The sequence below is a fragment of the Rissa tridactyla genome, chromosome 1 (assembly GCF_028500815.1).
Source record: "Rissa tridactyla isolate bRisTri1 chromosome 1, bRisTri1.patW.cur.20221130, whole genome shotgun sequence".
In the NCBI taxonomy this organism is placed as follows: Eukaryota; Metazoa; Chordata; class Aves; order Charadriiformes; family Laridae; genus Rissa; species Rissa tridactyla.
In genome coordinates this window covers 128,037,784-128,050,676 of record NC_071466.1, presented here as the reverse complement: position 1 = coordinate 128,050,676, position 12,893 = coordinate 128,037,784, and the positions used below count along the sequence as shown (strand labels likewise).

The following is a 12,893-nucleotide window of genomic DNA, read 5'->3' as shown; positions in this document are numbered from 1 at the left end:
GGAGGAAGACCTAAAGAAATCAGTTCAACAAGCAGTGAAAATTACCAAGTTACATTTTAAGAACCATGTTCTGACTGTATCGGTTGTAAAGCGCTGGGATGCACAACCTGTAGATACCGTGGAAGCAGGGGAGGTTTCTTTTTAAAGGAATGGCTTGGAAAACCATCTCTGAGGGCGTGTTAGAACTTGCCATAAGGCAGAAGACCAGCCTGGATGGGTTCTGTTGCTCCCTGATGTTTCTGTGATTCAGCGTACCGTTTGGGAATGTTGGTATTTTGCTAATACATTCCTGATTAATAAAGCTTAATGTTCCCAAAAGATCCCCAGGGTTCTCATTTTTCCATCCTCTCATAACTGAAACCATACTGTCTCTTCAAAGATTTCATTGGGCTGCCAGCATTTTGCTTTGACCCTTCTTTTTTTAGAGAAGGACAGGGGAGGGAGTCGTATAGACACCGAAGGACAGATTTTCAGTCACTGTGAGTCTGCATGGTTTCTTTCCAGTCGGTGCACAAATGCTGATTTACTTCTGTTACCGGGTTTCAAAATTTGGATGAATGGAGATACTCTAGGTATTGCCTGATACAAAGGCCTCTGACACAGATTGTGGAGACAGCTGAAAGCTGCAAATAGGATTGATGATCAGAGCAAACGTGTAATGGGGCTGGAGTAGATCCTGCTACAACAAGGTAAAGGTAAACCTCCTGTCTGAGGAGATGGGGAGCTTTGTGATTGTCTCTGTGTTCTGAATTTTCATGCAAAAATCCTTGAAAGACATTTTCACTTAATGAAACCTGAAAAACATGAAAATTTTGTTAGTTCTCAGGTTGGTTTTAATCAGTCCCATTCACAACTTCTTGCAAAAAAAAAAAAAAAAAAAAAAGAGTTGGGAATGATTGTTGATTAAGTCCCTCGTGCTTTTTTTGTTTTCTTGCAAATGTTTAAGGTTTGGATTTTCTGGGAGGTGGAGGGGTTGTGTGGGGCTTTGTTTGTTGTTGTAGGTCTGTGTGTTAAGGGTATCAGTTGTAGTCTACAAATGGGTAGAATCCGGACTTTTCATAGGTGGCAGCTCTTGTTTTTGAAGAATAGTAGCTACAGTAGATGAATATAGGAAAACGGCTCTCAGGTGTGTGGTTGCTTTAGTATATAAAGGAGTATGGGTTGTGATTCACTCATATTTAAAAGGCATAGGAATATTAGCAGTGATTCCCTGAGTAGCACTACTTTAGCAAGTTGTAAAACACTTCAGCATTTCAGCACCTGAAGATTTAATGGTGGAAGTGGAAAACCTTTCACACCATTTATCAAAGCATTTGCTGGTCTGTTTCAAGATAAAAAAAAGTCCAAAAATGATTGAGCAATGAAAGTTATCTTAGACCAGAGATGTCATCAGGTTAGCTACAAAAGGAAAAAAGGCAACACAGACCTGGCCTTTTCCAAGCCTTGGTACTCTTATTTTGTCCTATCCGAAATTAAATTCTTCAGCTAAACCAGTGTATAATGGGAGGGACTCCACAGAAAGGCATTGTGGTTATTCTATATTTACATCAGTGTCCCTGAGGACACTCTCACTGAATCATTTCAAATTCCAGAGTCTGATGTAGGGCAGTCTGATGAATGTAAGTTATCCAAACTTTCTGGTCTGTTTTCTTCATTAGTGTAAGTGGTCTAGCTCTGAATTTTGCTGTAGAAGATCTGGTTCTTCCTGTTGCCCTCTTTCCCCTCATTGCCCCTGCATCTAGATAATAGATCAGAAGATATTTTCATTTCAGTTGTGTCAATATTGGTCTGTTGTTTTCAACAGTTTCCACTGGCAGGAGAGGGATCAGAATATTTTTTATTTATTTATTTTTAAAAATAAATCCTTTACAGAGCTTCACTGCCACATGTCTGTGGCTTTGGAGCCAGTGCACGCTCTGCAGGGCCTTCAGAAGTCTGACAGGGAATGCTGTTCTTCAAATACATATTTTAACAGTCTTATATTTCCTCATGACAAAAGAATTCCTCTAGCGTCTTTTGTTCTGTATGTGCATCATCATCCTATAGCATTTTGGTTTAAAAGGACTTAGTTCTTGCTCCTAGCTTCCTTCTCTTACATCTCTCTCCTTTAGGAGCCTGCAGGAGCTGGCAGCAAGATAGGCAAATTGGAGATAGTGAGCACTTGGCAGATCGGTCTGTGCCATTAAAGGCCATTGGACAAGTATTTGGCTTTGCAAGATGTTTTGGTGTCAGTAATAACTGAAGGCACCTCTGAGTCAGAACCTGCGTTAACAAACTTTTTTGAACCTATTGCTTTCCCTGGCAGATTTTATTTTTTTTAGCTTTTTTCATAATGTTTCCTTAGAAATTTCATTCTAGTTCATATAATGTTGACATGGAAATTTTGAATAACGAAAATCTTTTGTAAAGTGGAAGAGTGTTATCTCTTTCAAGACTGGCTGGCAATAAATAATCAAGAATCCTGTGACTCTTAGCAGCAGAACCTTTTCAAGGAATTAGGTACATATTTCCCTGCAGCAATGGTAGCAGTTACGTGCCAGATCACTGCGTGCCCTCTCCAAATATGAACCGGTTTAGGTCATGATGCTGCAGTCCCAGTTCATTAAGTAGGGTATAGCGGCACAGTTCCCGTGTATATGGCTTTCAAAATCAGACCATCAGTGGGAAAATCGTCTGAACACCAGGGTCTGAGCCAGAGGCAGATGAATTCTCATCTCTTCCCAGTTTCTTTTTCCATTTATTAGGGTTTTGAGCGAGGAGGGTAATCTGTTTTGTCATGTCCCTTGCCATGTTTTAATACACAACTAACCTTCTTATGTCTGAGCGGCTGTCACTTCTCCAGAACAAGTGATCCTGGATTCCTTAAGCAAACAACTATAAAGTGGTCACCCTTTGGGGCAGGCTTAGTGTGTAAATGACAGCTTTTGCCTGTTAACAACTAGAGGGAAATTCCAGTGGTCAGGGCATCACACAAGCCTGAGGAATGCAGAGAGAAGATGCCGAGGGAGCCAGAAATCAGGTGACCAAAAGGGCACAGAATTACAGTAGTGTATCAACCCTTCAGGAAATAAAGCACGATTAGAAGTGGAAATCTCTGTGTCAATAGGCAAGTTGCTATAGGTACTGGTGCTCATGGATGGCACCTGAATGTAAGACTTGTGATTCCTTATAATTGTTTCAATTCTCCAGGAAGCAAAGCTTTATGCTTTTTACTTTTGTCAGGGGTTCGGTGCTATTGAATTTGTTTTGGTGCCTCTTGGCCATGTGAAAATCACCCCAGAAATGGTACTGTTTGCCGTTTCTTCCTGTGTCATGAATTGAGATAGTACTACTTCTCAGCTTCTTTGTGTGTGTGTGTACGTGGAGGGAGTGTTAGAAAATGCTGCTCTTTACAGCTACATCTGCCCTTATTCTGATCACCCTTGCCATTCGAGAAGACGCTTGTTTGCTGTGACAAACTCCTGTTCTCTTTACCGATCTTTGTTATCCTGTGGTCTTCTCATGGCTATGTGCTGACACATGTGGCTCTAAAACTGCTCTAAAGAAAACCTTCATATATTAGTACAACTCTGGATATCTAACAGATATTTAGTTTCCTCAGGTTACCAGTCTTGGTCACCTCAAGTGTGTTCCTGCCCTGCCCAGGGAACCGTCCTTCAGGAAGAGCTCAGGAGAGTTCTGCATGCAGGAAGGTAATCACAACTACTATGTGTGATTATGATCTGTTACAAATATAAAATCTTTTACATTAATGTATATGTTTTTGGAGTGGCACTGAATTAGAGCTTTGTGTTCAGATACTCCCTGAACTTCTGGGGCTCTCAAAACTTCATTCTTTTCTCATATGTGAGGTCTTAGACTGTTGCAGAGATGCGGCAATTGATGATGAAAGGCCACTTTGCTACCAAGTCCAAATCTATTTTAGGGCCTTTAAAGCTAGATGCAGTAACATTTAGGTGCTTGATTCTGAGTGGAATTCAAACCCCACATTTAGTGTCTTCATCCAGTACTTGGGATGCATTAAGGGCAAAGGGAGGAATCTTGTTGGGTGGAGTGCAACCTAGAAGCAGCCAAAGGGAAGCTCTAAAGGCTGACGGCTCAATGATTCTTCCATGGACTGGATTTCTTACCAGTTAAAAACACAGAAAGAATGTTTTCCTTACTGCAGCCATTAGTGTCCTACAGAATTCTGAATGTGCCAGGTAAATTTTACTTCTGATGAAATTAACAGCTTTTAAAATCCTTTCAGCTACATGAGATAGGCATAGATTTCCCATACCTTATGATGGTGGAAAACATGTCTACCATTTCCTTATGGCAGAAGGAAGAACACATTTTCTCTAGGAAAAAACATTTTTTCTAGGAAAAACATTTCCCGTTTCCTTATGACGGTGGAAAACATTTCAATGTCCCTGCATTGTCAGACTGTCAGGGGCACAGCTTTCTGTATGATTATCTGTATTATGATTTAATCACATTTAAAAGCATTTAATTTCTAAAAATCTCTTACGCTGTCTCTGTCATAATGTTTAGAATGTATCTATACCATACAGTAGTTATTCTTTAAGCCTCCTTATACCTAGAAAACCTTGTAAAAGAAATACACTGTATAGGAAACAGATGTTCCTTATTTAATGCTGAACTAATTCTTCAAGCCACATCGTGATTACTCATGGTTGCACTGGTGAAGTCTAGAAAGGGTAATAGGCTTTTCCTCCTGCTTTTTCCCTGTTGAGATGGTAGGAAGCACAAATACCCATGTTGTGAAACACTGCGTCTCACTTCCACTGCTGCCAGTACTTCATCCCGCTGTCTGAATGGGATAGGGCTTTGCCTGTAACCCTCCCTGCTGCTTCCTAGAGCTGGCGACTCAGGGCTGTTGAACTCGGTGAAATTCAGGGCTGCAGGTAAGTGGCGTGACAAATCAAGTTTTCTTTGTAGTGCCCAGAGGGGTTATGGAAACATGATATCACCTGTAATCCCTGACAGAAGTCTGCACACCGTTTCTGTATTGAGTGCAGCTATTTTCCGATCACTGCTTTTACAGATAAAGAGTGAAATCCTGGCCCAAATAAAGTCAGTGGGATTCTTCCACGTTCCTTTCAGTGGAGCCAGTATGTGTTGCAAATGTGGGTGCTTGAGGTGCCCCTTTGCATGGTGTGGGTTATGGTATGCCTGATGCATTTGCACGTATACATCTGTTCCCACCTCTCCAGCAGTGCTGCCCCTGCTGAGGGGCAGACACCGACCGCTCTGTCTGCTCTCACGCCGGCCTCAAGGTACAGGAGGAGACACAGGACTTTCCTTAGCTGATGTAACGGAAAAGAATTTACAGTGGGAAAATAAATACACCGTGCTTTCTTTAGAGAGGTGTTGTTTGGGTTGGTTTGTTGGTTTTTTTGTAAACAACCAGGTTTATCCTTTTTTCATACCAAAGTGACATAAAAGTTATCATATGCATGGGCTTGCCGGTAGTGGTTTAGTGAAGGTTTATTTTGGTTTTAATCTCCTAATTTCAGGTGATTTGGAGCTCTTTTGTGAAGCTTCATAAGACTATATTGGTTAGAAATTATTCCCTCCTCCCATTTTATCTAGCCCAGTTTTAATATTAGCTTACAAAGCAGTTCATTCTTCTTTGGAACCGATGAGGAACAGGAGAATTCAATATGAGGTTCAGACAAACTGGCCCTCTATGGGGCTGGGGCTCTGGGCTCTTGCTTGTACTGAAACCAGGTGTAAAATTCCCGGTCTGTCTGTCAGCTTGGCTTTTCTACTCCTCTGTAGCCGTGATCTGCAGATGGAGACTCTTGCACTGATCTTTGTCACTGTTGAGAGCTTTCAAAACTGAGTACGTATTTGGCCTGTATTTATTTAAATGTAGGGAAAATAACAGAGCTTGTTCTGCACATTTGAAATCTTGGTCTTCACACTTAAAGCCAGCTCAAATATTCAATATATTTGCAAGTTTAGCACTAACTCCTGTGGCTAAATTGACAATAATGGGTGGATATTAAAGATGGATGGTACTGTTGCCCTTTAACTAGGGCCTCCATTTACTTTAGTGGGATTTTCACCAGTTTCAGTGCTTGGAAGGTCACTTTTTGTATGTTTCTCCACTTCACTATTGTTAAAATTCTCCCCCAGTTTTTCCCTAATAGCCATGTTGTTAGGAACTTTAGGTTATAAAATTAGTTTGGTGGTGTGGAGGGGAAGAAACAGTAAGAAGCTAAACAAAAAGTCCTGATGCAAATCTTACCTAACAGAAGTTACAGGAATTGGTGTCATGTGTAATGGCTTCCTCAGTGGCTGCTGTGCTTACTGTGGCTGATCAGTTTACTAGTCCAAACGGAACTGTGCGTTCCTCTGCCCAGTAGATCTAGACCAGTAGAGAGGGGAAGAAATTGCGTCCCCTCACCTCCCCGCTCTCCCCACTTCATAACTACAATCTCAATTATCTTGTCAAAGAGATGTTTTTATGGGAAAAAGGTAACATATCACCACAATAACTTCTGAACATAGCTCATGCCTCGGGACTTGATGTAGCACAGAAGGTCTTACTTTACCTCTAGGCCTTGTGCAAATAGAAATGCCTTGAACAGTGAGCCAGCAAAATGTGATATTAAATAGGGGCAAATGTACGTTTAGTTTATGTATAGTCACATTAATCAGACATATAATTTTTCTTTGGAAATGACCGTTTCAACAAAAGCAAAATTATAGCAATTACAAATGTAAGGAGGAAAAATAATAATACTGATTTTTGTTTTGTATGGTTTTGTTATTTTTTGCCTAATTCCATGATATGTAAATAGTAATGCAAGTCTTGCCTTATGGCAGTCTGTTTGTTAGACTGCAAGAGGCACTTAGGTTTAGGAAAGGTGAAGGTGCAATAAGTACTAAGCTAATGCTTAGTGACTTTTTTCATTGCACAAAACACTGCTAGTTTTTCTACAGTGACATGCAATAATGGAAATATAGAAATAGAAAAGAATGGAAGGGCTTACTTGGAAATTCTAATAGACAGAACTTTCAAAACAAATTTATTTTTGGCTTTTTAATTATGTGGGAAGGTTCGGTATCACTTCTTTTTGAATTCTGACTTCGAAAGCAAATGAGAAGTCAAAATTTCTGCCTCTACTTGTAACTCCAAAATGCCACAAAAGGCCTGGTAGCTCACTAGCAAAAGTAATGGATGGCCCTAAGTTTAAAGTTCTTGAGGCACAAGAAAAAAGATCTGGCATCTGTTGGTTTTGAAATTCTATGGAGATGAATTGTGTACTCTTTGCAATGCTACAAGTTACATCTCTCTCTCTAACTTTTTCTCTAATTTTCCACCATCATTCTTGTGTACATCTAATTCTTTGTCTTCTCTTGGGCCTTGAATAGAAGAGTTAAGGTGACCACCTCCCTTTTTGCTGACAAAGGCTACTGTGACAGATATCTGAGTATTTCTTGCGGGTGCCAGGAGGAATGACTATTTTGTGGACAGGTATTGTAGTAGACAGAGGTATTGATTGGGTTTCATTGTAATAAACATTGCCAGATGTTATCTCAGTGTGTACTGTTTACATTAGTAAATAAAAAAATCCTCCAGAGCACAATTATTCCTTATAATATTTTTTCAAAAGTTTACTATTGTCTCCTTTTGTATGTCTAAAGTGAACTTCCTCTACTTTCTGTGCAGCTTGAGGCACTAATTGGGACATGTGGAGCTAATTGTAAAACTCAAATCCCCCTCTAGGTTCAGGCCAAATCTGGGATGTATATATGATAGCATCTTCACTTGCGCTACTTTTTCTTCATCTGAGACCCTTTCCTGTAAGATATATCTGAACAGGTTTTTTTCACTGTACTGTTACTATTCACACTGGTAAACATCTTGTTGTGGGAATGTCACAGTAAACGTCTGTGTCTTCTGATTCTTGGCAAACGCTGTCAGCTTGTGGGGCGCTAGCTACACAAAATGATGATCAGGTTCAGACGTGTCGTCACTGAAGAAGATGGTAAGTGCTAGTGCTTGCAAGCCCAACATGTTTTACAACTTTAAATGCTACCCCTTCTTAAAATTTTTATTTTGGACAAAGACATCAAACCCATACTTGTTCATCTTACATTCATTAGTGTCTTTCCTTTTCTCTTCTTTTTGTTGGCAAAAAAGGAAAAGAAGAAAAAAATGAATGAAAAGCAAAGGAAAGGGGCAAAAGACTGACCTTCCCACCAGCTTTTCCTTGTTGTATACGTGAATACTTTTGGTGACGTCTCTAAAAATTCAAAGACCACTACTTGCTTCCAAAAATCCCGTGTAAAATTAGGAATACTTGGCCATTTAAAATGCAGCTCTGTTTCTCCTCTCAATTCCCTTTGAATAGGCAAGTGCATGTCCAAGCAACAGCCACTAAAGGAACACTTTCAAGTTGCGTGCAAACGTGGCTTATCAGCTGTGCATTTTTCCTGTTTCTAAGGAATAAAGATCACAAGTGTGAAATGAAATGTAACAGGGAGGCACCGGAGTGCAGATCTGAAGGTGGAATTTGCATTGGCTGCACTTCAGCACAGATGGTGGAAAAACTTAAATTTACTCTTGGGTCCTGAGACCTTTACCCCCCTCAGGTTAGCAAACATATCTAAGGGAGGAAGCTGGTGTAGCTAAATTCCCAAGTGATTTTAAGGATTCATGCTCCCTAAAAGAAGGAGCCATGGGAAATATGCCTGGGCATCACTGTTTAGTTGGATACTATAGGATGTTTGTTTAGTAAAATAGCTTTGCTGAAAGCTTTGTTAATCAGTTGTGTCCCAAATAAAATAAAAAGTGCAACACAGCCCTCCTCAGGTTTGGTCTTCTGCAAAATTAAATGCCTCATTTGCTCCTCTTATCTAGGCAGGAAAAGTGGACCAAAGATTGTCTTCAGGTGCTCATCATTAAAAAACAGGGTTGGTTCACACAAGTGTGGAGGACAAGGAAGCATGTATATACCTATCTACCAAACAGAAAACAAACCAACACACCTGTAATCACATCAGCTAGGTGGTACAACATCTCTGACATAGGGCACACCATAAGAAATCCTTTGGTTTTGGGGAAGGTTAGGACTGCTGAAGTCTTGGAGAAGCAGTTCACATTGCAGGTAAATGTTGCTTCCTTGTCCTCCACATTTGTGTGAACGAACCCTGTTTTTTTAATGATCGGTTTCCAGGATAAGGTGGGAAGTCTGTCTCCAGGACCAGTTTGTTTTTTGGCATCTCCTCTGTTACTGTGTGCAGTGATGCCAGTTAATGCTCATTGAGGCAGTGGATTTGCAATTCTGGTTCTTGGCCTGAAGTGGATTGAGATTCATAAAAAATAATCTCAAATCACAAAGCCACCAAGGGAGGCTTATAGCTTCTGTGACTATCTCACTTGGGCTAGATTTGAATCAGCAATCAGGAGGTGAATGGTTTTGTTCTTATCCCACTGCCAATTTCCTTAGCTCACATAATCTGAGTGTGTGTGTTACAAAACTTTATTTTCCAATTGAATGCATCCATCCTTTAAAAACAGGTTAAAAAATAAGGGAAAAAATGTAAAGGAAATTTAACATCCAAAAAATACAGAACAGTGCTCAGGACTTTAAAATATATGTAAACATCAGTTCCTGCCAAGTTAGTCATTACTAAGAGTTGTTAACACGGGGGATTGATTGAGAGAATGATTGTTGCTGTAGAATGATGATTTAATAAGAGAAAATCTGATAGATTTGACATGCTACATAAAATGTGCAGAACGATTGTTCTTTGGTAAATTGCAACTTTCGTTTGCACCCCTTACAGCCGTGTTTGTTCTGTGCCTTGCCACATTCCTCTTTTTCCCTGTTATGCTCTTTCATTGCTAGAAATCATTAGTATTCACCATTGTTACACGTCACCCAGAAAAACATACACGCACCTTGTTTTCCTTCCCCGTCTTGCTTTCTCTCACACCTTTGCCTGGCCTGTTCTGCTGTGCTCCCCTACCCGCAGTGGTAGGGTACTGCAGAATGTCCGGCTCCCCGTTCTGAAAAGATGGGTACCGAGACCTAGATTTTATTTGCTCTTTGCTAGCACTTCCTCCATATGGACCCACTCCTCACTGTTCTGGCTGATTATTATTTATCTGTTACTTAGTCCTAGCAACATGCTTGGTACTTTATAAGCCAGAAAATGAAGGCTGTCTCAGCTGAGGGAAGTTCTTGTACAGGACAAATAGATGAAACAGCCCTTCTATTGTTCTCATCTTTACTGGTGAGCGATATTCTGTCTTTCTGTTTTTCAGGAATAATTTATGAGAGGTTGTTTTTTATTCTAAATCTGAAATGCCTGGTGCCTCTGTGAAGATCCTGTTTGCAAGCATTGTCAGTGTATTTGGTCTTCTGTAAAGCCTGGTGTTTCATGCAGGCCGTGCCCAAGTAATAGTCACCTTGACCTAAGCTGCTATTGGCCCCTTTTACTGCAGATAGGGTATGCTGGTGTCAGAGGCTGGTCTACAAATGGTCTTCTGCTTGCCTCGGGAAAAATGTACGGCTAGCCTTGGTGCTTGTACTCTATGAATAATAATAATAATAAAAAACAATCCTAGAGTCTGATTACAACAAATAAATTCCATAACACCCTCTGCACTATATCTGTTGTCGTGCCAAAGAGCATAACATAAAATGACTGAGAACAACAGCAATTCAAAACAACAGCACACAATAGTGTAATTGGACCCTAAGCACATAAAAATAATGGTTTAAAAGAAAGAGAAAAAAAAAAAAGGCAAAAATGGGACCATGAACTGGCATCAGGGACAGCATCATGAAACTGCAGTTAAGATGCATGAGCCTAGTAGAAAGAAAAAGGAGAAGGGGGTGGGGGGGTGAGTTACTTATGAATCAGTACAACTGTGCTTTGTTCTGCATGAGTGTTTTAATAGAGCAAGTGTAATATAAGGATCAGGTGGGCTCGTGGGAATGGAACAAAAGGTTTTGTAAAATTAAAGCAAAATAATTATAGCTCTAGGTGTAGAGTGAGCACACTCCAGCAGTTGATAGCAGGAACCTGCTCAGAATGGAGAAGGGAGGAGGGAGGAAGATGCGGTTGGAAAGGGGTTTTGGTTTGTTTTTTTAGTTATGTACATGCATACACATGCACATACATACACGTGCACATATAATACAAACAGATTTGTATGTGTATGTTAGCAAAGGCACAGTCACAGTTGTGTGCAACTTCAGGAGTGACTAATGTAACCACACACAAAAGTGCCTTAAAATGAAAATTTAAGGAATAGTCTCAAATGAATTAATTAACAACAACAAAAAAAATCATGGCAGAACATTGTCTTTCTAATGGAATAAAGGACTGAAGTCTAAAACAGAGACCATCCTATGACATGGGATTCGAGGATGTTCTTACTGTAAAAGCCCAATGAGGAATATATACAGAGTGCCCAGTACGCTAATAAACCAAACTCAAGAGTTCCAGAAGTAAATGTGATCTTCTGGGGGTCACAAGAAAGCTGTCAGCAATGTATTGTGTTACAGAATCTCCTGCATTTGGGCAAAGCATTCTGCTGTGCTCCCTTGCAAAAACAGAGCTGTTTCCTACCTGAATTTAGGAGTAGTTTTACCTGCAAGATGAGAGCTTGGTTGATCACAAGGTGGCCTCCCTGTATCTAGTTGTGTTCTTTTTCTTTGCTTTACTATCCACATATATAGGTACCAAACTGCACAAGGATGCTGCGTAAAAGTAAAAAAAATCCACAAAACACCCCCCCCTCCCCAGAATGACTCCTGCCCCAACACACCCTTTCTGTCTTAAGTTGTTGACTGTCCTCAGAGACGTAAGTAAAGAGTAGGTGCCCAGGATCCAGGAATGGAGAGATTGTGCTCAGGCGTGCATCCTTCTCTTTCTAGGTATGTCATGTTAGCTTCAAAATGGTCAGAATCTGCTCCTGGTTTGGGCAGTCACTTCCAAACAAATATATCATTTTTATTTGTAGTTATATTGAAAGAGAAAGAATGAATTTAAATGCTAGCCCCCTGAACTCCCAGTGGCACCTGAGGGTTAGGGTGCGTTTCCTTCTGCTTATGCACTGCTGTATGGAACGTTATAAGCAATGTGAGCAACTACCTGTGATAGATTGGACCAAAAGGTAGACGGTGGTTTTGTTACAGGACTCAAATTACTTGCCTCCCGTGGTGGAGGGTTTCTGACAGGCAGGACGATTGCCACCTCATCGCGGAGCACGATGCAGGCAGTCTGGGGAAAGGAGGTTCAGCGGAGCCCGCAAGCCGTAGTTGCAGGCACAGCTACTACAGATGGCTGGCGTGCGAGATAAGGCCTTGGCGAGGGAGGGGGGCGATTAGCCTGCCTCCCACCACATTTCCCCTTATTCTGTAGTCAGATTTCCCTTATTCAGAGTTTGTTCAGGATAATTGTTCACAGACAATATATTTTTGTGCTCGCGGTGCAATCAGAGGCTGTTCTCACTTGAAGCAGAGCACATCTCTTAGGTAGTGCTTTCTGCCAGAATGTGGAGGCTGAGATCAGAGTGAAGCTTTATGAGCTCCATTTGGTGCTTTTTACTTCCGTCTTGTTTCTCTCTCTGCAGGGGATGTGAAACTAGATTTGTCCTGTTTCCACAGCAGGGTTTTGGTTTATTTTGTTTTTCCAAAGCATTTCATTCGGTGGCGCAAATCCAGAGGAGAGTGTGTTGCAGAGATGGATTTGAATGTCAGACAGAAAGAGTTGTGTTTAATAAACTCTTTGTTGTAAATTAGAGAAACTAGAGAGCAGGAGGCTCCTGTTTAATACAAACATTCTGTGGTTAAATTATCGCTTTAAGTATTTACTCCTAAACATAAAGAGCAACGACACAAGGTAACTTTGCTAAAATG

General features: G+C 40.7%; 1 protein-coding gene across 24 annotated transcripts in view; it reads left to right on the top strand.

Moving 5' to 3' along the window:
- Nucleotides 1–12,893, top strand: part of ZBTB20 (zinc finger and BTB domain containing 20) — a 487,506-nt gene that overhangs the window by 174,044 nt on the left and 300,569 nt on the right. Inside the window, exon 5 of one of the 24 annotated variants that reach the window (XM_054213903.1) lies at nucleotides 3,593–3,692. The exons of the other annotated variants lie outside the window; for them this stretch is intronic. The gene's annotated coding sequence lies outside the window, so the exon portion shown is untranslated. The remainder of the gene's footprint in view (nucleotides 1–3,592; nucleotides 3,693–12,893) is intronic. 24 annotated transcript variants of the gene reach the window in all.